At 41.6% G+C, this 26,858-nt stretch overlaps 1 protein-coding gene across 1 annotated transcript in view; it reads left to right on the top strand.

Annotated features, from left to right (window-relative positions):
* Positions 1-7,258: 7,258 nt before the first annotated feature.
* Positions 7,259-26,858, top strand: part of TMEM131 (transmembrane protein 131) — a 127,397-nt gene continuing 107,797 nt past the window's right edge. The window contains exon 1 of the mRNA XM_030570930.1: positions 7,259-7,293. The gene's annotated coding sequence lies outside the window, so the exon portion shown is untranslated. The remainder of the gene's footprint in view (positions 7,294-26,858) is intronic.

The following is a 26,858-nucleotide window of genomic DNA, read 5'->3' as shown; positions in this document are numbered from 1 at the left end:
AGCAACTTCCCAGTAGAAGTTATTTTCGGCAGGGAAAAAAATATGCATGGCACATTAATTATGTGCATGCAAAGTGGCGCAAAATTCCCCCAAGAGTAATATATGCACAGGAGTATATTTAAATGTGGTATGGCAACTGGTGAAAGTCTCTAGCTTGAAGGTGGATGATGGGCAGAGGCTGATGGGGCTGATTTATGATTGATGTTAGAAACTTAATAGCAAATCTAGAATTCTGAAGCAATAACATTCTCTCTTAAAAGATAGTATCATCTTAAGCTTTATTTAGACATAAAATGCCAGCTCTAATTTTTAACAGGTTCCAGTAGTGTCCATTCATTAAGTCAGCGACCATTGCAACCAAAACCTACTTGGTTACCTTTATAAGATTAACAATTTTTCTCTCATTTCACCTAGACTTAAGAATTCATTTCCCACTAAATTACTTTTTTGTTTGGGAGGCATAGCTGCTAAAAGTAAAGATGAACACATCTTGGAATTGTGGAGTAAAACTTTTTTGTATTTTCTAGATGGTTAGCTCAAAACGCAGAATTTGAAGTTTATCTTGGAGGAAACAAGTGTCCCATTAATTGACAAGCAGTTAATATTAGTTTGTGCAAAAATGCCTATCATGAGGTGGACGTTGCAATAAAACTACTGCTGCAGAAGACTGACTAAAAGGAGCCTTTTATTTCTAAGTGAAAGAAGAGATGTGTGTCCAGAAATGACATGGTCAGGTTTGCTAAATGTCATTCATTTACTAAGCAACTTATAGAAACTTGCATACATTTTATTATTTTTAACCTTGACCCGGTGCAAACTTCATCCTGGACTGTGCTAACTGTGCCACTGTAATTACATTTTATAATTACCTTTCCTCCTATGTAGATAAGATTTGACAAATTTTTCCTTTAAGTTTTTTATGCTAATGTTACACTCTCATTGATTGATCTCTTTCAGGAAAGCGGGATATATTTTGTATGTACTGTAGAAGTGTGTGTGATAGGGCACAATATTTGTTTCAACTTAGCACTGCCTTTCCTTTAAAGTGTGGATTGGGAAGGAATAACTGATACATAGTTTTAGTTCTTGGCAGTCATGCAGACAGCTGGTGGAGAGATGGACCAAGTCAGACAGGAAAAAGAGCATGCCAAGCTCCAACACAGAACACCCACAAATTCATTTGATGCTGGAAGAAAAAAATTGTCTAAAAAGAGAGTATGTAATTGAAAAGCCTTGTCTTATGCATCTGTATATATTATGGATTTTGCAGGACTACGTAGATTACTAATCAGTTTTATGTAATACCAATTACAGAAGCTGCCACATCAGTTTTGCATTTGCTTTAGTTGTGCAATGATTTAGTTATGCTCATGAGCTGTTCACGTTGCCTTGGTGTCATTTTACCTTAGTTCACCTTGATTTCAAAAGAATCATTGAGATTTGAATCTCATTTTACATGTATTACCTTTAACCTAGGTAGTGAAATAGGCAAAAGAACACTTTTCTGTATAAATGTCAATCTCTTAGTGATCTTTGTTTTTGCTTCCTTTTTACAATTTTAATACACTGAGAATCTGTTTAGTGTTCTGTTCAGTGATATACAGTGTTTGATATGTCTTCATGTATGAAGCATCAATCTTTTAAATTTAGTTTTAAAGCATAAGGGGTGTTTGTGTGTATATAGAGTGTGCGTGTGTGTGTGTATATATATATATATATATATATATATATATATATATAATATGTGTGTGTGTGTAATAAATATAAAATAACCATTTAATCACAACTGGAGTAGAAGACATGGCAGTAGCTGCAGAAGTACTTATTATTCAGTAGTTCAAATAAGTTGAAGGAACATTTCCATTTATTCCTCTATGTTCAGAAGTTTAATTCTAGCCAACGTTTGCTTCTGGCTGCAAATTGGTCTAAAAGATCTTGGTTCAAGACTGACAACAGGTGTCTTGTTTAAGTTTAGAAATTGTGGGAGGTTTTTGGAAAAACTTTTTCACTAGGAGGGTGGTGAAGCACTGGACTGGGTTATCTAGTTGGGGATCAGTCCTGCTTTGAGCGGGGGGTTGGACTAGTTGGCCTCCTGAGGTCCCTTCCAACCCTGATATTTTATGATTCTATGACAGGTTGGTCTTGGAGATTATCTCCAAGGGTTACTTGATCCATTTCACATCCCTCCCTTCTCATGAGAGACTCTTAACTCATGATCTATTTCCTGACTTATGTCTAGGGGCCATGGTACTAGTCCCTACTCACCTCAAAGGCAAGGGGTTTTATTCCAGACATTTCTTGATCCCCAAGAGAAAGGGAGGTTGGAGACCCATACTAGATGTAAGGGCACTAAACAGATATGTGAAGGCACAGAAGTGCAAGATGGTTACGCTAGCCGTCATTTATTCCATCTCTGGAGCAAGGAGATTGAAAAGTGGAAGTAGACATCTTGTAGGCTGAGGGCCGAGAATCAATCTGACCATCTTACAGGAGATTCCTCTGATTTACCTTTGGGTGGGACCATTGTCCATACAGAATGCTCCCATTCGACCTCATCCGCACCCAGGATATTCTCCCAGGTCCTTCTGTCGTAGTGACATATCTACGAACATTAGGCATTGTCCAGGTATGGGTAAATAACAACTGCATTCTCAAGGTTCATTCCTTCGAAGATGCCCTGCAAGCCACCCAGAGGACCATGCACATATTTGTGCAACTGGACCTACACCTCAATAAACAGAAACCAACCTTGACGCCCATACGTCTGGAGTTTATTGGGACTTAACTTGTCGGAATGTAAGTGAGAGCATTCCTTTTGCTGCACAGATTCAGCACCCTGATGAGTCTCATTGACAGTCTGGGTCAGCCCATCAACACCAGCCAAGAATTGCCTCTAGCTTCTCGGGCACATGGCATGCACATTTGTGATCCCACATGCACTTTTGACATGAGATGTTTACATATATGCCTCAGATCTGTCTACTCTCTGAACAAGGACAGGCTAAACAAGCTGCTGTTGATGCCCTCCAGGATCAAATGCTCCCTGCACTGATGGAAAGAACCATCCAACAGCCGTGCAGACATCCCGTTCACTCAACCAACACTGATTTTAACAATATGCCTCTCTGATAAGCTGGGGAGCCCACCTAAACAACTGCAAAGTCCAGGGAAAGTGGCCTCCCACAGAATCGGTACTCCATATCAATCTTGGAATTAAGAGCTGTCAGAAATGCCAGTGCACACTTTCTCACACAAAAGTCATGACAGACAATATGGTGTGCATGTTTTACATAAATCACCAAAGGGGTGCCAGATCACCTTCCCTTTCCATGGAAGCACTGTAACTTTGGAATTCGTGCATCCACCACAATGTACTCATTTCAGCCGCTTACCTGGCAGGGGTACAAAATGTGACAGCAGACAGACCATCAGAATTTCTCATACAATTACGAATGGGAGATGAACCCAGCAGTACTTCATGGCATATTCAGCCTATCGGGAACCCTGACAATAGACCTGTTTGCTACTTACTGCAACAAGAAATGTCTGCTACTGCTCTAGAGCTGAACTGGGGAAACGGTCTCAAGGAGATGTTCTTATCTTCCCATGGTGCAGGGAGCAGCTACATACCTTTCCTCCATTTCCTCTCATGTCAAAGGTGCTATTAAGGTTATGGAAGGACAGAACAAAAGTCATACTGATTCCCTCTACTTGGTTGAGGCAAGTGTGGTACCCACACTTTGGACAGCTGGCAGTGTGTCCTCCAATTCATCTTCAGTCCATTTGTCATGTGCTCTCCCAAAATAACAGGTGGATCCTTCACTTCAACCTACAGATCCTCTAGCTCCAGGCTTGGCACCTTCATAGTTCCAAAACTTAAAAAGCAAATGCTCTGAGGAGGTGAAAGAAGTGTTACTGCGCATTAGGAAATTGACAACTCCTCTCACTTACCCGCAGAAGTGGAAATTATTCCAAATTTGGTGCAATTCCAAACAAATAGCTCCGATATCTTCCTCTCTCCTCTTGATCCTAGATTATACTCTAGACCTCAAAAGGACTGGTCTCTATCTTAGCTTACTTAAAGTACATCTAGAAACCATAATTCATCCTTACACCATCAGTTGGATGGATGCTGAGTATTTGCCCATCCAACAAACATGTTCTTTCAGGGCATGGGAAATGTCTTCCTGCACATTAAACCACTCACTCCAATGTGGGATCTCAGTCTGGCTCTGAAAACCCTAGCTAGACCACCCTTTGAACCTATAGCCACTTGCTTTCTCCTACACCACGTAGGTGCTGGAACTGGGGGTGGTGCTGCCGCCCCCCCCCCCATCTTGAAGTAGTGTAATAACCCAAATACATGGTTTCTGCCTTCACTATCCTTACTATAAAAATTGTTCCAGCACCACTGCCTGTCCATGAAGGTAGCATTTCTTGAGGGCATGACTCAGCATGATGAATAGGGGAAATAGCGGCATCTATGGTGCAGCCACTGTTCAGTCTTTAAAAAAAGACAAAATCCCCCTGCGGCAACACCCGAAATTCCTCCCGAAGATAATCTTGTCCTTCCCTGTGAACCAGTTCATTCACCTCCCTACATTTTTCCCCAAAACCACATCGTGACAACAGGGAGGCAATACTTCATACCCTTGGTGTTAGGAGATCCTGAGTGTTTTATGTGGACAGGACTAAGGACTTTAGGAAGTCTCCTAAACTCTTCCTTTCGTTCATGGAAACACACAAAGGTTATGCAATATCAACTGAAAGACTCTCCAAATTGCTCTCCAGTTGCATTAACCACTGTTCCCATGTGTGTAACCTAACCCAATCAGGAATCTGCACAAACTCAATGAGATCCATTTTTACCTCGGTCACATTTGTTAAAGATGTCCTCGTCTTAGAAATCTGCAGGGCAGCCTTTGCCCATACTTTCAAGAAACACTACATGATCACTCAAGACTCAGCTTCTGATGACATCTTTGGCTACACAATATTATTGTCTATAATAGACTGCACTCTGAAGCCCCAGCCCTCCATGGGGGATACTGCTGTGAAGTCACCTACAGAGGATCACCCATTGGGACACTACTCAAAGAGGAAGTTACTCACCTTGTGCTGTAATAACGGTTCTTCAAAATGTGTCCCTATAAGTGCTTCACAACCCGCCCTCCTCTCTTCTACTTTGGAGTTCTTGATGAGGGGTTCTGTAGTAGAGAGGGAACTGAGGGTGGTTTGCCCATGCAGTGCTAGATAGCCATGAGGGAGAGCTCATTTGCGGGCAGAAAAGACACTGCTACCTAAATTCTCTGATTTGAGGCGCAGGGGCACAGATAAACCCACAGTGGTGCACCCATGGAGAGACACATCTCAAAAAACCATTGTTACTGCACAAGGTGAGTAACTTCCTTCTCTGGGTTCTATCTCAGACTGTTGGTCAGTATGACTACAGACTAGTCAGCAACTCTGTACTTCAGTTCATCATTGATGATGATAATTTTAATACTCCATAGATATAAGTGATGCTTAGCTAAAGCCTTTGAATAGAAGATAATATAATGTTGATGGTGCTGTTAAATGGAGTCAAGTTTGTATAATGCTTGGACTGATACTATCCTATTGCCCAGATCTCTAGGACAAGCAAAAGTGCTTTCTGAACTGTTGTCAATTTTCCTTCCTTCTGGACAGGGTGCAGTAGAGGACTTGTGGTTGGGTTGAATATCTAGCACAACAGCTCTGTACTGCCAGTCACAGAAAAGGGTGGCTGTGCATGTGCTTCCTCAGGAGCAGAGGAAGAAAAGGACCTGAGGGAACAGCAGAACACCTGCTGGTCATTGTGGAAGGGGATAGGTCTAGCTGATGTCACCCAGACAAATTATGCCTTGGAAGAGTGGGGTAGGGGACTACGAGCGAATGTTCTGCTGAGCTTACCTGTTGCTAAGCCTTTTATCTGAATGTGTTGTCTCTTAGCATTTTGATTAGACATCTCTTAATGGGGAGGGGGAAGACAGATGGGATCTGGGCTTTCAGCAACAATTAAATTTTCTAGCCAAGCCTGAGTAAGCTATGTACTGATTCTTAGAGCCTTTCAGACATCGTAGCTCAGAGTTTAGTTTGATTTGGTTTTGAAAGAGAGAATAAATCTTACAAACTGTAAGACCACAACTGTATAGTACAAAGGTAGTTATTTTTTGCCAGTAAAGTACATAGTAGTTCAATTTGTCAACCAACCCAAAGTATGCTGTCTAGTAAAATAAACTACAGTATGATTCCTTGTTGCTGGAAAGCACAATTTGATTAAACTTTAGGAGACAGGTTGCATCTGTAATATTTCAAGATGTTTGTTGTGTTTGTTTTTTTTAAAGCTTGTTAGCTGGTACCAGAGTCTAGCAAGTGAATTTGCAAATAAATCCTTGACTGACTTATGATCTAGTTTGCCATTTTTTGCACCAATTGCAGTCCAATAAAAACAAAAAACCCACCCTCGAAATTTTTGAAAACTATGGATACGCAAAAGGGAAAAGAGTATTCTGACATCCTGGTTTAATGGAAGCATTAATCAAATACTGAGATTTGTAAAGCAAAAATTCACAGTTCCTTAATACTCCAGTATTTTTGCTTTTCAAAGAATGTATCCTTAAAAGGACTCCATAACAAGTTTTGTTTTGGGATTATCTGTAGTATATTACTTTTAGTGGATAAATGTTCTTTTAAAACTTGATTTCTGATGTAGTATTGGAAACTTTAAAGCTCAATCCTATTTGCTAACTGAACTTTCTGTCAATTTCTGCAACTTGTTTGACTTTCGTTTGATTTATAGAATGCCCTTCATAAACGTTTCTTACCCCCACATTAACTCTTGGTAGGTTAGAGGTGCCATACTTTCCTCTCCTTCTGGCCCATAAAATGTTGCCCTTTCTGATTTTTTTTTCCTCCTCCCTTTTCAATCTTCCTGAACTGCTACATACCTCATAGTTTTCCATGTTCCTAAAATTTCAGGAATCATTACTAACCGCTTGATTTCTGAATTGCAGGGTGCTTTGGTGTGTGTTAGTTGCTTGATTTGTTGATATCCTTGGAGGTAGACAGTTGGCAGATACTGACGTGGACTTCCCGCCCCAGACTCAGAACTTCCCTTGTCTTTTAAAAGACTGTTCTAATTACTGTACTTGTTAGCATTGTATTTTTTAATATGGAAAACATATTTTATATCAGCCATTGCAACCTTAACTGTTCATTCTTCTTGTTACAGACTGACACAAGTATTGGCCTCAGTTCATATCAACAGAAGAGGTAAGGTGTGTTCCAAAGTAAGATGTTCACTTTTAATAAATTCCCCACTGGGGAATTTGTGATTCTTGATGTCAAAAAAAAAAAAGACTGTTTTTGTGTAAGTCACTGTTAGAAGTAAGAAGGCTTAAATCCAAATATTGTAATCTTTCATTTAGTAATCCATTCAAATTTCATGTCTGCTATATATAGAAATTTTAGTTGGCTAATGTTTAAATACTAAACATTCTAATGTGTAGTAAACATCCTGTTAATGAGCATCTCACTTCATGTATTTGGAACAAGTGAGAAAGAAAGAACACCCTTTTTTACCCATGAAAAACAATTCAGTTGAGTCAGTTTTCTGTTGTGTTAGTGAACACCTCTGCCATTGGGAGAGTCCTGTGTATGTAACTCACAAAGAAGAAAAGAGCAGCACCACATTAACATGGAAAAATTAGGCTGAATATCTTGGCGAATGTCTTAACAATTAGATTTCTGAGCTTGGGGAATAAAGTGATGGAAGCTCAGTAGCTTAGGACTCTTGGAGCTAAACTGAACAAAAGACTAATGTACATCAAGGAACAATCCTCCACAGCAGAGATGAGGCTTGACTGACTGACTCTGCCTGTAGATTGTGTGTTCTGTTAAAGGTGACCTTGCAGGTAAAAGAGGTGTAGTCCTCTTTGCTGTTTTATGATGATTAAAAGCCTGAAAAACTTTTTAAAAAGTGTTCTTATCTGTCCTGCATTTTAAAGACTCTATGGGTTACTTGAGAACTTTGTATAACTATGACATCAAAGAATCAAAGCAAATGAAATGTGATTAATTGCAAAAAGTGGCTTATTCAAGCTGTTACATTTTAATACTTCTCTTCCTCTTGGGAAACATTCAAGAGGAAAAAGATGGTGGTAAAGATTCAGCGCCACTGCCCCTTCCATTAAAGGCTAAGAAAGTAGAGTCCAATCCATCTTTGACTTTTGGTGATCTTTTTTCTAGTAAAACCAGAATGATTTCCTTTAAAAGATTGAAGAAATCATAATTAAAAAAAGGAGTGTAGGACTTTTTGAGTGGGGCTGAGGAATTACCTGTAGGATTTTTTTATGCATTATGCCTTTTGTTTCTTTATGGTCCTTTTTTATACATCTATATTTGACTTTAGAACGGTGGACAACATAAGTCCAGATAAGGGCCATGCACACAGTATTAAATACACTCCATAAAGCTTCCAAAAGGGAGAGGTTCATGATATCTTGTTTTAAATAGTGGTGATAAATAGATTACATAAAACTTCACATATTTTGCTGTACAAAATTACCATAGCAACTGCCGCACATCTGGGTTGTGATATGTAGGATTGCATTGTTCTGACTCACAAGTTCTGTTCTTTTTAAAGAATCTTATATGCATGTGTTGTCCATGTTTATATTTTAAAAGTTGCATCTTTGAAGCTACAAGGAAAAGTTTGATTTGGTCAGGGGAACAGATGAGGTGTCTGTAATAGGACTTTTCTCTTGCATGGTGTCATATTTATTCCTAAATCTCAGGGAGAACCCAGAAAATAAAAATGTACAGTACAGGTAATTACATAATCATTTACAAATACCTATGGGTAGGTCTGCTGTCAGCTTTCCCCCTTTACCCACCCTGGTCCACAGCCAACCCACTGCTGGGACCTCGCCATCCTCCCCCTCGAATGGGGATTTAAGAGGATTATAAAGGGGGGATTGATTCCCAGCCGTACCAGTCATAGAAGCCTCAAAACCGACTGTTTCTGCTCCCTTAAAGAATACCTCATTTAAATCCTTTACCAATCCATTTTATCTGATCACCCTATCCCTTCCCTATGGAATATCTGTGCTGGACATCTGCCCCAATGAGGCGCCAGCAATTAGCTTGGCTGCCTCCCCCATACCTAGCTGGATTCCTAGACATCTACTAATGCCCTTTTTAGTATTGGCCAAAAGCGTGTCAGCTCCCAAATCTGACAGGTAAACCTCATTTTCCCCCCCTAAATTATTCTGGTGCCCCAAATGCTATACCAAGATGAGAAATTACTGACACCCCCTTCTCTCAATGCCATGTATGAATTTGGCCATCTCCCTGTTTACATCCCTCCTAGCCTTGTTGGCACAAGGGGGCTTCATTGCTTCCCATCATGCCCTGCATTGCAACATGACCAACGAAGTAATTTTTATCCCCAGAAGAAGTTCCAGGGTCCGCCTGAAGTCCCTCTTAGCTCTGAGCATTAAGTCCACCGCTCTAAGTCCCACCAAATCTGGGAACAATGTATGCCCTCGCATCCTCCGCAGGGCAGGAGCTTGTCCCATAACATGCCTCTCCTCCCATGCTAGCTCAGGACTGCTTCACCACTGAGGCCCAGCTGTGACTCTCCAGACAACTTGGAAGCCTGCCTATGTGCCTAGTAACTAATACTGTGCCCGCAGAGCCACACCACCATCTGCGTGGCCCATCTGCCAGCATCTGGAATGCAAATACAAAGGAAAATTTGACATTGATTCTCCACCTGGGATCTCATGTACATTCTGTATGCTTTGGAATGTCAACATCCAATTCCCTGAATTACTGTAGCTCCCAAGCCCATCTGGGCCACTGATGTTGCCGCCCTGATCCTGAATGAGTGGGAACCAAACTCGTGTGCCGGAAGCCTCAAACTAATCAGTCCTTATCTTAAAACTTGAATAAACCAGTATATTGTGAGGGGACTCCCGTCATGTGAGCCAAGAAGGACCTGTCTATCCAAGGCCTTATTACCATGTATGCCCTCACACCCTCCACAGGGCAGATCCACCCTCCTGTAGAATAATAGGTTCACCCTGCCCGCATTGATCCATGTTCATCCTCTTCAACATTTATATCACTGATCATCCCTCCCAACATATAGCCCTCAGATCCAAAACCCTTCCAGAAGAATCCCTACCCCTAGGACCCAGGTACTAGTTCATATATCTTAAAAACTCCAAAAAAATACTACCAAAAATGCCTCTTTGAACAAGGCCATCTCTTGTCCACAAAGGTATGTGGGCTTTAGGATCCACGTCAAATCCTTAAGTGTTATTAATAGTGATGGGGCAACATGTATTCTGTCTAGTGTTGGTGCTTCAAGGCTAGAAACCTCCGAACTAAAATCACATGACAAGAACCTTGGTAACCGTTCAGCCTATTGACAAACATAAGGACCAATAGGCAAGTGGAGATGGTTGATGAAGCTGGTTGCTAACACCATGTGCTGCAGCACCCATTCCTGTGTTGTAGGCCATATCAGTGCCAGGCCCTCCTGCTCCTGAAATTGCACAAAATCATTAAAACTTTTCTCATAGCACCATAATGTTCGCAGAACCACTGATCTGACAGCCATCATGTGCCAAGTTTCCTTAGTACCCGCAAATAAAATGTCATCTAAGTAATGCACTACCTGCCATAAACCAGTTTCCCACATCACTGACCAGTGTAACATTGCACTGAATTTCTCAAACGCCTAACAGGATATTGCCCAGTCCCCTGGGCATAGCTTTATCAAATTGACCTTTGAAAGAGAAATCCAAAAGATTAAAGTCAGAAGGGTGCACCGTCAGCAACTGAAAAGCAGACGATACCGCAATTGGCCATCAGTGACCCTGGGCCACAATATCTAACCATGCACACAGTCTTTTCAATGGAGGAGTAGTGCATGGAACACAAGGCCTGGTCTAGTCCATCATTAACTGAGCTACTCTGTGGTTCTGATAGGTGGTGATATCACCTGTCTTAGGGACCAAGCCTAGGGGAGACTTTTTGTATTGTCTATATATGTAGAGGGTTGAATGGCCCTGCTGCCCTATTCTTTAATTGTTGTGCAATCTTTTTCTTTACAAATATAATCCATTCCCACTCAGGACTTCAAATTTTTGGCATCACATGACTTCTTTTGTTGGTAAAGGAGATAATAAACCCCACAAAAATGCCCCATCTGTCTTTTGTGTAGGGTAATCCCAAAGGAGTATCTTTATAAACCTCCATCTTAGCCAGAGATGGTGCTTTTGTCCAGCCCCCATGTTCAGCTTGACCCCCCACTCCTTCCTGTATGTTAGTCCCTATACCCTGCTCCTGCCCCCAGGGATCTGCGGGCAGCACCTGACTTATCCCACATTCTGTTTCCTCACTGCAGCCTTCCCCAACTGCTGTGGCAATTGTGGGCTGTATAGGCCCCAAAGCATATTTTGCAAGCATGCTGAAATTTCCAGATGCTACGAAACACTTGCCTTCACTAAAATGTCATTATAAGATTCAGGCCTCTGGCAGGCATGCTGTGGAATGAATGTGCCACTGTCAGTGTGGAAACCAAGCCGCGTGGCGTCATCCATTCTAATCATATCACATGATATGGAATGTCCCACCGGATCCCAGGTTGTGTCATCACCCTCAACCCAGTCATAGTTAAACCAAGCCGTGCTCCTTAAAATAGTATGGTTTGATTTCTCCTGACTTCTTGTGAGGGAATGAGGGGTAAATGACCACCCTTCTCTCCCTTAAATCCTCCCTAGAGGAAAAGTGGGCTAGTTCCCTAAACCTCACCAGATTCCCCCCTATAGATACCCATGCAGCATGGGACAGAAAGGATTCACTTTCACACCCTGCCCCTGCAATCTCCAGCTGGTGTTGGTCACATTCATTCCTGCCAGCTTTGTTACTTTCCAGTCCTGCAATCCGTTCATAGTTTCATGCTGTCTGGAGTGGCTCACTGCCATGAGTGCCAACCTCAGTGCAGATTGTCAAAAATCAGGGCAGAAACCTAAACTCGTTGTATGTTCTATAGTTAGATTTCACCAACCCAGTAACAAGTGTGAACTCCTAAAGCACTAAAACAGTCCTACCATGGAGTCACAAACAATCCCCCTCCCTTGGGCATTCCAGTCTGTGATAGATGGTCACTTTACACCAAAATTCACTAATAATAATTTGATTACTCCCAGTCCCAGAGGCCCAGCCACTTAACAAAGCTCAATTGTACTCAGATCTCAAACCAAAGACAATGCTTGTAGCCAATCCTGTAATAAACTAACTGAAGATTTATTAATTAAGAAAAGATATAATTATTTACAAGGTTAAAACTGGAGATGCACATGCACAAATGTATCCGAAGAAGTGAGCTGTAGCTCACGAAAGCTCATGCTGAAATAAATTTGTTAGTCTCTAAGGTGCCACAAGTACTCCTGTTCTTTTTGCGGATACAGACTAACACGGCTGTTACTCTGAAACACGCACAAATGAGTTAGTTTTAGATTTTAAAAGATAATAGAAACTTTTATGATCAGTTCCTATATGTCCTGTAGGGCAGACCCATGCCAGTCAGCATGGGCATCTCTCATGTTTAGGAATCTTTGCCCCTCAGAGTCCTGACAGCATACAGATCCCAGTTTCTCCTTGTCCATGGATTGTTAGCCCCTTCAGCCCAGAAACCAGGCTGATGGCATTAGTTCATGCACAGATCTCCCCTTCTTGGAGGGAGTGAGGCAGGCAATCAGCAAGGTTTATGTCCTGTGACACTACACAATGCCTTCTTTGCCTTCAGCGGGTCATCTTGTGTGCAGGATGAGCACTTTACCCTAAATAATGCTTTTTTCCTGTTTAGTATGTTACACTGACAGAGGTTTAAAATGCAAACACAAGATATAACTTTATACCATGAGATATGGGTATTATAAGTAGGATTAATCCATGCAGCATTCTGTAAGCATTCCATAAAATCTAAGCACATTCTTATAACACTGATATCTAACTCTGTTAGGCGAGCCAGACTAGTTTCCAGCTATGCATTTGTCAGTGTTTAGTGAGGCCTTGGCATGAGCTGGCTCCTGGTCTGCCAGCATCACTTAGTAAGCTTCGCAGTGCTGCAGAAACAACTTGGGAAGCAACTACCTGGATGATTTGAATCAATTCTCTGTTAGCTCTGCCACATCTAAATGCAGCTAGTTCCCCACTAGGAGTGTTTGCTTCTCCCGGATTTACATTACTTCCCAATGGAGGGGAATCCATTTGGTGGGTAGGCAGGCCACTCTAGGATCTGCCAACCGCAGTCCTGGGTCCTCATGCAGCTAGGAGCCCACCCCCTGGGATTCTCATGGCCTCTCAAACACCACTCCATCCCCCCTGAGCTGGGTTTGGAACTCCTTCCCCTGTCTTCTCTAACACACCTGCTGTGGCCACCTTGTACCCATATCCACCTAACCCTCGCTAGTCGGCTAAAATCCCACACTGATCTGTTTGAAACTTCCTCCTCTTCCCCTTCTGCTACAATGTGCCTGCTTCTGCTGCTCCTTGCTCCTCACTGTTCTCACTGGTCTGGTGTGGCTCCCAGCTGAGTGGGAAACTCCCTCCCCCTCTATTATTGAATGCCTACTGCTACTGCTGTGGGCTAGAAGTGGCTGGGCTCTTCTCCCGACTTCCCTGTTCTCACGTGTGCCACCACATGGCACCATGAGAGAACAGTTTGCTGTGCTACTGTTCTGCAGCACTGCCTGGTCCAAGTAATAGAGGGCTTTTTCTACACCACCGTGGACCCTCTCTTCTGGTTACCCTGGGATGGGGGGATGGATCAGTATAACAAGGCTGACTTGGTCTGAAGCTGCCACAGCAAGTCACTGTCTGGCTATCTAGCCCTTAAACAGACAAGCCAGACAACAGTCCCCACAATTTGTGTGGTGAGGTCATTACACTGCCATACTGACAGGTGCTAACTTCTTTATGCCAATTTGTTAAGAAGATAGGTCATTTCCCTCTGTGCATATTTTATTCCACTGTTTAGCTGTCCATTTGCCTTATCTCAATCCCCATCTTGATTCTCTGTGTAAACTACATATATGCCCACAATCTTTCTCTACTTAATGCTCCCTCAAATTGTGTTTAGAAATAGTTGCCTTTTCTGATCCTAGCAATGGGATGTTAGTCAGTATGTATTTGGCTTTAATTGCATGGGTTAAACTTTTTGTTTCTCTTGTTAAGAAAATGTTTTGAAAAAGTTACTGACCTTCCTTTCAGTTCTTTGATGAAAAGATTTGTATATATAGAATTAGCTAGATAAAAAGCTGCATTGTTTCTTTCCTCATGCAGACAACTCATTTTGTATTGTTTTGAGTTTGGCTGTTGGGAACCACACCTGTATGAATCGCATTACAGACCTTCATAAAGCAGTAAGAACTGGCAAAAATTAAACTGCAAAAGCATAAAACAGATTAATATTAACTAACTTTTTAGTGGTCTGTGTTTATACTACAAACAGAATAATAATCTGAATTAAGGCAAATTTTCTTCATAGCCTGCTTTTCATGGATGGATAGATATTACAGGCATCCACAGTCAATTTCAACTTGAATTTTACTTTTTTTATTCTTTTGTGAATTTGTTCTGCTGTGTGTGTCTGTGTCGGTATATATATGTGTGTGTTGTTTTTTTAATTTTTTTTTTAAAAAGGGCCTTAAATTCCCCAAATGAGTTGATTACTAATGGCAAGCTTCAGAAAATTTTTGCCACATAAAGAATCAGCAATAGCCGATTCTACAGTTTTTAGCGTGTGAATTGTGACAAGTTTTACTAAAAATCCTTAGGTATAGTGGCAAGAAAAGAATGGTGCATGAATTTTTGTGTGCATGCTGTTTTTAATGCCTTTTAAACAACCTGAGAATGGGCTGAGAGGCATTGGAAGTACAGGATATAGTGCACAAGTTCCTCAAGCAGCACTGCCAAAGCACTTTGGTCTTGACCTTGCACCCCCTCTTCTCAATTTTTTGCCTCTTGAGTATTCATTAATAAGGCTACAATTTAGTCACAGATATTTTTAATAAAAGTAGTGGACAGGTCATGGGCAATAAACAAAAATTCATGGCTCATGACCTGTCCATGACTTATAAATACCCCTGACTAAACCTTGCAGGGGGAGGTCACCTCTGCTGGCGGAGGGTGGCCCAAGGAGCTGCTGCTTGGGGGCGGGGGAGGAGGAGGAAGGGTGGCGCCACCAGCTGCTGGGGGCCGCTGAGAAGTGGCTGCTCTGGCCACCCCTGGACTGCTGCTGAGGGCCACTGACCAGCGGCCGTTCTGGCCACCCCCAGGACTGCTGCTCAGACGGTCCCTGAGCCAGCCGTACCTGTGACTGTTGGGGCTGCACCTACAGTGGCCGATGCAGCTGGCTGCTCACAGGACCAGCCACTCTAAGACCCGCCGGTGCGGCTGGCTGCCGTGGCAGTCCTGGGGTCAGCCACACTGACCGCAGCAGAAGTCACAGAGGTTGTGGTAAATCATGGAGTCCATGACTTCTGCAACCTCTATGACAAAGACGGAGCCCTATTCATTAACTAGTGTGCAGTACTGAGGAAGCCATCCTGATTCCTTTTCACACAGTGCTCCACAAACTTTTCCAGTAGGTCCAGATCTCATGAAAATTGCAAGTTGTAAATTGTCCTTAATATTGAAAATTCCAATTCCAGTATTCACATTCCTAGCAGAATTTTTGGTTTGCTTCAAAGCACTGTTTTTGATAATACAACTGCCTTGCTGTTAACATCACTACTGAGATAGTTGCTGTTTGCTTTCTACTGCAGTTTAGAGTGGGTCATGCTGATGCTGTCTGAGGCCATGGCTACACTTACAGTTCTGCAGCGCTGGTAGTTACAGCTGTGTTCGTACAGCTGTGTAGGGCCAGCGCTGCAGTGTGGCCACACTGACAGCTACCAGCGCTGCAGTGTGGCCACATTTGCAGCATTTGCAGCGCTGTTGGGAGTGGTGCATTGTGGGCAGCTATCCTAGCATTCAAATGGCTGCAATGTGCTTTTCAAAAGAGGGGGGTGGAGTGGAATGTGACAGGGAGCATGGGAGAGACAGAGAGATTGGATTTTTGGAGCTGACACTGTTCTCAGCTCCCTGCCTTGCAAGTTCTAAAGATTGGAAGACACACAGTGCCTACCTTCAATCATTTTAAAAGTTCTGACCCCTTCCCCCACCCCTGTCGCATTCACTAAATGCAAATTATGCACTCCTAAATAGCCATCAGACCAGATAAGCATCTGCTCAACATGGACTTCCCCCTCCCCCTCTGCCGAGCGTGCTGTTTCTCTCTTCAAGCAAACAGCTGTGAACATTCCAAAGTAATTCCCCTGCCTGCCTCCGCTTGCTCAGCAAACAAGAGCTGTGTTTGTTTTTTAAATAAGCAGTTTGGCTGAACTCCGAGCTCCCCCTTTCTTCCGGTGTGTTGTGGACAGGAATTCTGGGATACCTCCTTATACCCCGGAGGTCAATAAAAGCGCTGGTGGGGTCCACACTTGCTGACCAGCGCTAGATCACCAGCGCTGGAATTGCTACACCCGAGACTCGACCGGGTGTACAGCCAGCGCTGCAACCAGGGAGTTGCAGCGCTGGCCGTGCTTTGCAAGTGTGGCCACATCCTAAGTTGCAGCGCTGTAACCCCCTCACCAGCGCTGCAACTCTAGTGTAGCCATGGCCTGAGTAACAGAGGTACATGCTGTAGTAGGTGGGTTCTCCAGCTGTGACTTGTAGAACAAGTGTACACAGTGAATTGTTGGCTTTCTGACTTTCCACCAGATACATGTTGTATGCTGGTCTCTTTTTTTTTTTTTTAATAGATCACAAATTTTGTCTTATTACTTCTAACCTGAGTGCTTAAACTGCGTTTTAATTTATATTTAGGCACCTGAGTGGTGTGACTTTGAAGGGTTGGTTACTAAAGCTCCTATTTGATTTCAGTGGAAGACATTAGCGCTCTGAACGCTTAGGTACCTAACTATGGATTTAGGTGTCTAAATTCAAGTATCCAGATTTGAAAATTTCAGTTAACTGTTTGTGTATCTTAAGTGTCCTGTTTAACTACTTATTTGAAAATGTTCTTCCAAAATATTTTGGATATGAATAGATAGAAAGTTTGATTACTAAATAGGACTTCCTTTGTAAATGTAAATATGCTTAGTGCAAAGAGACAGCATTACAAGAAAAACCAGCAGCATGCAGAAATGTTCTTACTCTGACACAGCCAGAATTCTTGCTTGCTGCTTCCTCTTACACATTTTAGACACTATATTGAGAGCTGCAATAATAAGCATTATTTTCTTTTAGAAATTGTTACGCCAAAAAAAAGGAAGTATATTTGAATAACGTTTCTTGCTCCTTTGTGCAGTATTAGGGCGTAGATTTGAATGCTGCATTTCAATTTAAAAGTCAATTGTTTGCATTGGTACTGTAAAGTTAAAGCCATCAAATAACTTCACATTAACCACTTAATTTGTAGTTATTTACCAAGGATCTATATTAGACCAAGATTTCTCATGCCATTGATCATGACTAAGGCTATGTTTTAGTCACGGGTATTTTTAGTAAAAGTCACAGACGGGTCACGGGCAGTAAACAAAAATTCACAGCCGGTAACCTGTCCATGACTTTTACTAAAAATACTCATGACTAAAACTTGGCCGAGGGGGTGGAGGGGAGGTTGCACACCCCTGCAGGGGGGAGAGAGGGTTGACAGGGCCGGTAGGCCCCCTACCTGGCTCCATGCCTCCCCCCAGCAGCAGCAGAGTTTAGATGTGGGAAGGGGCAGAGGATTTGGGGCATGAGGTGGACTCTGGGCAGCGTTTACCTGCAGGGCTCCCTGGAAGCGGCGACATCCCCCTCTCTCATCTGCTAGGCAGAGGCATGGTCAGGCAGCTTGGCGTGCTGCCTCTGCCTAGAGCACTGGTTTCACAGCTCCTGTAGGCAGAGGCAGCATCGTGATGGAGAGGCAGCTGGGGAAAGGGGGGCTAGCCCTCCAAATTTGAGTGAATGATGCTGCAATCACATGCGTCAGATACCAGTGCTGTTCTCACAGATTTGATCTGACCAGCTAGCCAAAACTGAGCAGCACTGCAACATCACATCATCTGGAGCGAGGAGCCATGCCCAGCCAGCCGCAGGAGACACGAATTTCAGGAGCTTGCTGCTGTGGTACACACAGTGCACTTAAATACTTATTACATAAACGTGTGTTCTATATTGTGGTTAATATTTAGTAAGCTAGATGTTTTTTGCACTAAAGTTATTTATTGGGTCGTAACTGGCCATCAACATTTACAAATGGATCCTTAGCCCAAAAAGGTAGATAACCACTGTATTAGACAGATCTATTGTGACCTTGTCTCACTGCACAACATAAATCTCTCTTCATTCCAATCTAATAATTTGATGCAGAAAACAACTGATGCAACAGATTTAAACACAAGTTTCATGTATATTTCATCAGTTTCTGTATATAATGTTCACAGAAGAAAACATCCTTGGCTGAGATACACCTCTACTCTGATATAACATAAATTCGGATATAACACTGTAAAGCAGTGCTTCGGGTGGGGGGGCTGCACACTCTGGCAGATCAAAGCAAGTTTGATATAATGCGGTAAGGTTTTTTGGCTCCTGAGGGCAGTGTTATATCAGAGTAGAGGTGTAATTACGAAAATCCAGAATCTTGTGATGTTATGGGTGCTTTCACTCCCATTGAAAACAATGGTATTTGAGGGTATTCAGTATCAAGATCCAGACCCTAAATTTAACTAGATTTACTGAAACTGAAAAATTTCTTGAAAGTTTTGCAGATAGTCACAGTTCAAACTGATTCTCTCCACCACCCTAATAAACAATTGAGAAGAGCTTTTCAAAGTAAACTCATAATAAAAAAACAAAACAAAAAACTACCACTGCATTAACAATTAAAGGTTTGTTCCTTTAGTGCTATGCTATTGCTGCTATTCTAATCACTTGATCCTGGCTGGAGCAGTTACTAATTTCTTTAGCTCATCTGTAAACTGGCAATGCAGTACAGCACAAAAAATACTATCAGCCAGTTGGAGAACTTCATATTTTGTTTATAGAAAAAGCTGATGCAAGATTCTTCCACTCAGGATTTCTTAACTCAGACTCTCAGCACTGGGTTCAGAGAGCAGCCTTCCCCCCTCCCCCCAGCACTTATTGTGTAATATTACCTCAGACTGTTAAATGAGCATGTGTGGTAGTAATATTTTACATATGCAGTGTTAAGAAATGTACTCAACTAAGCCATTAGTTTCTTTTAGTACCATATGTTTCTACTATGGCAACATAGCAGGAGTTTGTGAACTAACACTTACACTGTCATGGTTTTAGTGACAGTTATCTTGTGTACCATTTGTTAAGTATGGAATCCTTAATGCACAAAATTCCATCAGTTTAGTGCTACAATTGTCAGTGAAAACTTTTGTGATTCAAATCACAACCTTCAGAAATAACTGAATGTTTGTGTGCAAGTAAGAACCATCTTTATGAAAGTGCAACTATATAAAACTAAATTTAGCACTGTCTGATTTTTTTTAAAACAATATTTTTAAAGCAACAAAATTTAAAGGATACTCTTAAAGCTTCAGCATATCCTTGACTGACTCAGTACTGCTTATTGCATGCAATTGAATGTAATGGACCTATTTTGCTATTCCAGGAAGAATGGCATAACAGATTTAAATCCAGAGTAGATGCTTTAAATGTAAATGTATGTATTTTGGGGGGAGGTAAGTCAGCCCTTAATGTTGGCGCATAAGGCTTACTTTTGTTTATATAGATATATTGATTTAAAGGAGTGATTCTGGTACACTATTTTTTGATAAATTTACTTTTGGTCGTATTAGACATGATCTGAATACAGTGAAGTCTAGAATCTTCACTTAATATTCAGATTCCTTAGGACCAGATCTTCAGTGCCTTTAATCTGCTCCATAGGGGTCCAAAAGCTATATTAACAGAGGAGAGGGCTTCTTGGGTTGTACGTCAGTGTCTCCCAGTTTCCTGGAGTAGTGTGTGTGGCAGGAGAGCATTGAGTTCTGGCAATTCCTTACCTTCACAACAGCCCATAAAACCCAAATCAGTTTGGCCCTTAAGCCATTTTTGGCTTCTGCCCACATGACAATCTTCCCCATTGGATCTTGAGGATTGGGGTCTTGGTGTGTCACTTGTACAGATTTTAAATCTGGATAGTGTCACATAAATGGACATTAGATTTTAAACAAGCTCTCTTTATCTAGCAAACCACAGCAGTGCATATTGAGCGTGTTGGCAGAAAGGTAATTCTGTTTTTGAAGATAAAAGTCATTTTTAAAAAGTGTGATACTGTGTTGCTGTTAATCATATCTGTAGATTGGGTCTTTTTCTTTAGCAGTGCATGGTGCCTTTTGTTTGTTTTTCTGAAGGAATATTTATCTGTAAATTGAGCAATAATAGCCTATGGGTACATTGCAGAGAGATGTTAGCAGTGTTTTGACTTCAGAGTTTGGCATTGCATCGTAATCATGTCAGAATCTGCTGGCCTTTTGCCTTGGGGTGCATGTAACCATGCACCTGTGTGCTTATATGCTGGCTGTTCTATCCTTCAGCTGTCTTAAACAGGAGTGCTGACTAGACAGGCAAAGAGGACTCTGTAACTTTAACAATAGGTTGTGCTTCAACCTGTACTTGGGTACTCTGTTTACTCAGAATTTTGTAGGGTGGCGGAGTTGTGTCATGGAGGTCTTTCCAACCCTCGTCTTTTTTCATGGGGAAGCTTTATGCTGCACTTCCTTTACAATGGTGTTGGGGGAAAAATGTGATCTCCATTGCCCACAAAACATATCTTCCCCAGTAAGTGGATGAGTACAGTAAGTTTGCAAGACTGATGTGTACAATTTAAAAACGTAGTCAACAGAATTGCAACTTTCTTTTTCTGATCTTTAAATTCTGGTCTTGTAATTCCACATAAAAATCCTCAATATGAAATGTCTGTTGTGTAGTTTTAAAGTTTGTCTATTGAATTAACCATTTTTACTTTGTAGCTTTTTCGGCTGTGTGGTAAGAATTTTTGTGCTGTGAGACTTCTTGTTTGTACATTTTGGTGATTTGCATAGTTAACTAAAATTTCTCTTGCTGTGGCTGTGAAGCTTGTTCTGTCCCAAAATCTCCATGTGAGAATGTTCTTTGACATTAGCCTGTAGCTCATATACAGATATTTGTAGCTTTGACATCAGACTGTAGCTCATGCATAGGGGAGCAAAGAGGACCCAGGGAATTATAGACCTCATCAGCCTAACTTTGATACCTGGAAAGATACTGGAACAAATTATTAAACAATCTATTTGTAAGTACTTGGAGAATAATAGAGTTATAAAGTTATAGCCAGAATGAATTTGTCAAGAACAAATCATGTGAAACCAACCAAACTTCCTTTTTTGACCGGGTTACTGGGCTAGTGGAGAGGGGAGAAATATAGTAGATGTGATATCTTATTTAAGTAAGGCTTTTGACACAGTCCCACATGACATTCTAATAAGCAAATTAAGGAAATGTGGTCTAGATAAAATTGCTATAAGGTAGGTGCACAACTGGTTGAAAGATGGTATTCAGTAAGTAGTTACCAACGGTTTGCTGTCAGACTGGGAGGGTTTATCTAGTGGGGTCCTGCAGGGTTCAATCCTGCATCCAGTACTAGTTAATATTTTCATTAATAACTTGGATAAGAGAGTGGAGAGCATAGTTATAAAATTTGTGGATTCCATCAAACTGGAAGGAATTGCAGACAGTATTAGAATTCAAAATGACTGTGACAAATTAGAGATTTGGTCTGAATTCAACAAGTTGAAATTCAGTAAAGACAAGTGCAAAATACTTCACAGTCACCAGAAGTGTGGTGGCCAGCTTTTTAGGGAGCCACTTGTGTTGGCACTCATATCCCAGACATAAGACAACAGCTGTCTGCATATCTGCTGGTTAGATTTCAGTCACCTATGGATGGAGGCTCAGCAAATCTTGAGCACAGTAAGCAACTTCCCTGTCCCAGTGTCTGCTACTATATCACACAAGGATAGAGAAGTATATTATTTTGCTATTTCTGTTAAAATAAACAGTGAAATATCATCATGATGGCAAATTTCAAATGGATGTGGCCACCTTGCAAATCAAGTGCCCCCCAGATCGATATCTGTCAAAGTGTTTAAATTGATCAGTTATATATAATATTCAGTTTGTCCATCAGTAGCAGTCTTATCATGCCACATAAGCTTTTGGACCTGTGTGATTGCTGGCTTGTAGGAGCATTCCTTGGTACATACATTTCAGAATTAATTGGTCTCCCGTTCTTATTATGTGTCCATAACAAGAAAGCAGCCGAAACTGAAACAGTGCTGATGGAGACGATTGCTGGGTTCAGCTTTGAATGTTCTGATGTCTGATCTTGTCGTACTGCTTGGTATGAAGTAGTTGATACAGATGATCAGAATGGAAAATGTCAATCCAATGTTCTTGAAACTTCCTCAGCCCTCACATTTCACTGTCATACAACAGAGTTGGTATAACTGTGGTTCTATAGGTCCGTAGCTTTGTAGCAAACTTGTTGTCGCACCGTCCCCATGATATGTTTCAAGCCCTTTAGCAGCTTCAGCAACTGCTCACGTGTGTGTTCACATCTTTTGAGCATCCTCCAGCACTGTCTGATTTTGTCCAAATACGACAGCTGCCCAGTATTCCATCCACACAAATTAATATTGAGATAGAGACTGTTTGATAGTAATCACCAGGAATTTAGTTTTATCCTAATTAATAACCAGACCAATGCGTGTTGCTTCTTGCCTGCCCAGATCAACCATCAGCTGCAAGAATTAGTCAGTGAGACATTGTCCACAGTGTATTCCAGATCTTGAAGTGAAATGGTGTTGGGTTCAACACCACCAACAGCTGTCTTCTCAAGTGCATCCGTCAACTCTTTCAATGGTGGCACAATGCAGTCTTGCCAGACTCCCATGCAGATAGGAAATTCTGGCATGTATCTGCCATGGACTCAAATGCAGCTTTCTGTTCTCTTGTAGAGCTCTTTTATCAATGACACTGTCTTCTGAGGATTGCCTCGATGCCTCATCAGATCCCACAAACTTGCCCAATATGCTGGTTAAAAGGCCTGACAGAAATCTATAAAAAGTGCTGCACAGCTTATTAAATTCAGCCATCTTTTAAAAAAACTGTCTCAAGGTCATTCCACTGTTGACTAGATCTTTATCAAGTCTAAAGTTGCACTGAGTATTTCAGCCTTTGCCACAAATTGCATCATGGGTTCAAGACACTAATACAGAAGCAAATGCTTTCCCTGGGTCCGATGATAGCATAATACCTCTGTGATAGGGACTTGCAGCGTTAGTGAATAAGTATTATCTAAACACAGAAGGTCCATGGATTTAACTAAAGGTGTAGTGTTGCACCAGTTTAACAATTGCCACTTATGTGTGGACACTCTTAACATGGGTTTAAATTCAAGTTTAGTTTGGACTAGGATTTAAGGTGTGGTGGTAAAACCTAGTTTAGTTTTATACCTTATGAAAGCAATTACAGGTTAGCTAAGATGGTCCAGTTAAAAGTCCTAACCGAGGTTTATATAAATGTAGTTCTTGTTTAAATGGAAAAGTTTTGCTACTTATGCCACTGTAGATGCTTTTATTCTGTGTAAGTGGCTTTTTTGACTGTCTAGATACCTTCCCAAGCAACATAAGTCAAATCAAAATCACTCTGATACCAGATTAAGAAGGTCTGCCTGTGGGGTTATATTAATTAAGCTGTTCACCTGAAGTTATATTGAAAAAATTACCTGTGTAAACAAAGCCTTTTATCCTAACCCAGACAACCTAGATTCATTAATTTTGATTCACATTTTGTAGATCCTTTCCATGACCATAACTAGAAGTTTTTAAACAATGGATTTGGGGCACAAGTATGGCATATTAAGAAAGGACAATTGCATGATAACTTGTTTTATGTATCTGTGTAATCACTTATACAAAGGGCCTTGGTCATGACTGAAAGATGCTCCTATTCTGAAATAAGACCCTAAGAGCAGTTGAATGAATTCTGTTTATGGAAGTAGTTTATTCTGCATAAACCAGATGGAGAAGCCTGAGCAGAAAAATCAAACCCTTTTACACTCTATTTAAATTTAAAAGAAAAAAGACGGGAAAGTAGCTTTCCACCTCTGTGGTTCTCAGCTTGGGATCTGCAGCCCCCAGGAGGACCATGAGTCAGTTTCGGGGGGCCCCGAGCACTGGGGCCCTGTGGAGCAGGAGCCCCTAACCCATGGGCAGAGATGGAGAGGAGCATGGGGAGAGTTGTTCCCCCAAACTGCAGTGCCTTAACCAGAGTGGGACAGTCCTGGGGGCAGATGCGCACATTCCCCCTGCCCCCAAAGTCTCACCCACTGGCCAGGTCTGAGGTGGGAAGCCAAAGCCAGGTTGCTACTCTGGCTGGTGCTACGGAGGGCGCAGCCACAGCACTCCCCTGTCTCCTTTTCCTTCTCAGCTCCCGGACCCTTTTGACTGTTCGTAGAACCCGTAAGAATCACCCTGGTGGAGGGACCTAGTTCTGGCAGAGCCCTCAAGGAGCAGCAACTGTGGGGGGGGGGCCTCCTGGCACAGCCTTTAGCTACCGCCTTGCCTGAACACCTTCCAGCATAGCAGCACCTATGGCTTGCCATTGGGGAAAATGAAGGACCCTGGTATGAGGGAAGGGAATGGGAAAATGAAGGGGCTTATCCCCTGGCATGGGGGAAAGGGTAATGGGAGTATACAGAGCCCCTTGGATGGGCAGAGTGGGGAATGGGGGACACAGCTTCTGCTGTGTGTGTGTGTGTGTGTGTGTGTGTGTGTGTGTGTGTGTGTGTGTGTGTGTGTGTGTGTAAGGTTGCAGGCATTCCTAAAATTGAATGGGATAGGGCGGCAGGCAGGGAATTTGAAGGGGGAGTGGAGGGACATAAGTAGCCCCAGATGTGTGCAGTGCGCTCAGCCTACAGAAACAACAAAGTGTGCAACCCTCTTAATTATCATATCTTATTGAAGTGTGGAGCCCTTCGGTTTTAAAGATTTGGTCTGTTGCAGTCACCCGCATGGGGTGAGTTCTCATACACGTCAAAGTTGTTACCCACTTGTGTTTATTATGAGGAACAGACTTGGCTGTTAACAGGCAGAGACAAACCTTTTTTGAAAGTGAACTTAAAAGTGAGAAAATAACTTGCTTTGCATGAAACCTTAGTGGCACTTAGTTGAAAGTGTAGAACATTGGACATAATGTGGGCAGAAAGTTGCAAACATAATATGTTGCAGTTAAGATAAATGTGAAGCATCTATTTTCCTAGACCAATTCTTATTGAATAAGATATGACTAATGGGAGGATGTTGCTCACAATACAGTGGCAAAAATTCTGGCACGATACTATAAAAGATTTGAAAGTTTAAAAAAAAAAGTGGGGGCAACCTAATGCTCATAATTTTCTAGAATTTAAGAATCATAAGGAATCATTTTTACTTTTTATAAAAATTACACCTCTGCTTGCAATTGTTTTTAGGCTATCTCCTGAAATTATAAGAAGTTGGGGCAACCCAGCCATCAAATGAATTAAAATAAATAGTATTTGGCTAAGTTAAAGTTGAGAAGAGGCTTTGGGGAATAGAATGCTAAGGTTTAAAAGTGGAAAGCTTGTTGAGACTCCCATTCTGCATTTGTAGTGTTACTTGGCCAGATTTGGAGTGACAAATGTGTTTAAATTTCTTAGTAATGACTTAATACATTCTCTGTGAACACTTACAAAATCCCATATATAAACCTGAAATACCTGCCTACACTACACTCTGAGACATAATTTGAGACGTGAATGGAAGGAAAGCGGATATGCCAGAACTTGTTATGAGGAAGAGATGGTTATTAAGTATTCTGAAATGCATAGTCTTTCAAAGTAAGTATATAATAGAATGTGATAAGTACAGTTGTATAGTTGTAATATAGAGTGTGAAACTAATTTGAGATCTAAATGTAACTTATAAGCGTCGGGTTAGACTTCTAAGGATTGGATGATTTTCAGTCTTGTATGCCTAAACTTAGGCACCTGCGTAAACTGATTTTTTTCAAACAAGCTATGTGGCATCTCCCATTGGACCATCTATTTAGGTGCCTAGTTATGGACTTAGGAGTCTCTTTAGGCCTCCAATTTTGAAAATCTCAGCAAATGAGAAGTAATGTCCCTCATTTTATTTCAAAACATTTATCTTGCTTTGTGCAACACTTACCATCAGTTTTCTGCTGCTTTCTGATTTGACACTGATGAAAAGCTTGTGATACAGACCCCATGAGTAGTGTGAAAACATTTCATATTTGGGTAAACAAATATTAAAAAATGCCTGTTTGTGGGTGCAGACAGAAGAGTTTTTGGGGGATAGGCTAAACAACAGAGTGATGGAGGCTGTTAAAGACAAAAAGACAGTTTAAAAATTGGAAATAAAATCCTAATGAGGAAAATAGGAAGGAGTGTCAACTGTAGTAAGTCAAATGTAAGAGTAGAGTAAGGCAGACCAAAAAAGAATTTAAAGAGTAACTAGTGAAAGACATTTAACAGCAAACAAAAATTTCATACATCAATAGCAGGGAGGTGCTAAAGGAGCAATCAAGGAAGGTAAGGCCATTGCAGAGAAGCTAAATTAATTCTTTGCATCAGCCTTCACTGCAGAGGATGTGAGAGAGATCCCCACACCTGA

Source organism: Gopherus evgoodei, chromosome 1 (assembly GCF_007399415.2).
Source record: "Gopherus evgoodei ecotype Sinaloan lineage chromosome 1, rGopEvg1_v1.p, whole genome shotgun sequence".
In the NCBI taxonomy this organism is placed as follows: Eukaryota; Metazoa; Chordata; order Testudines; family Testudinidae; genus Gopherus; species Gopherus evgoodei.
This window is presented reverse-complemented; position numbering and strand designations above follow the sequence as displayed.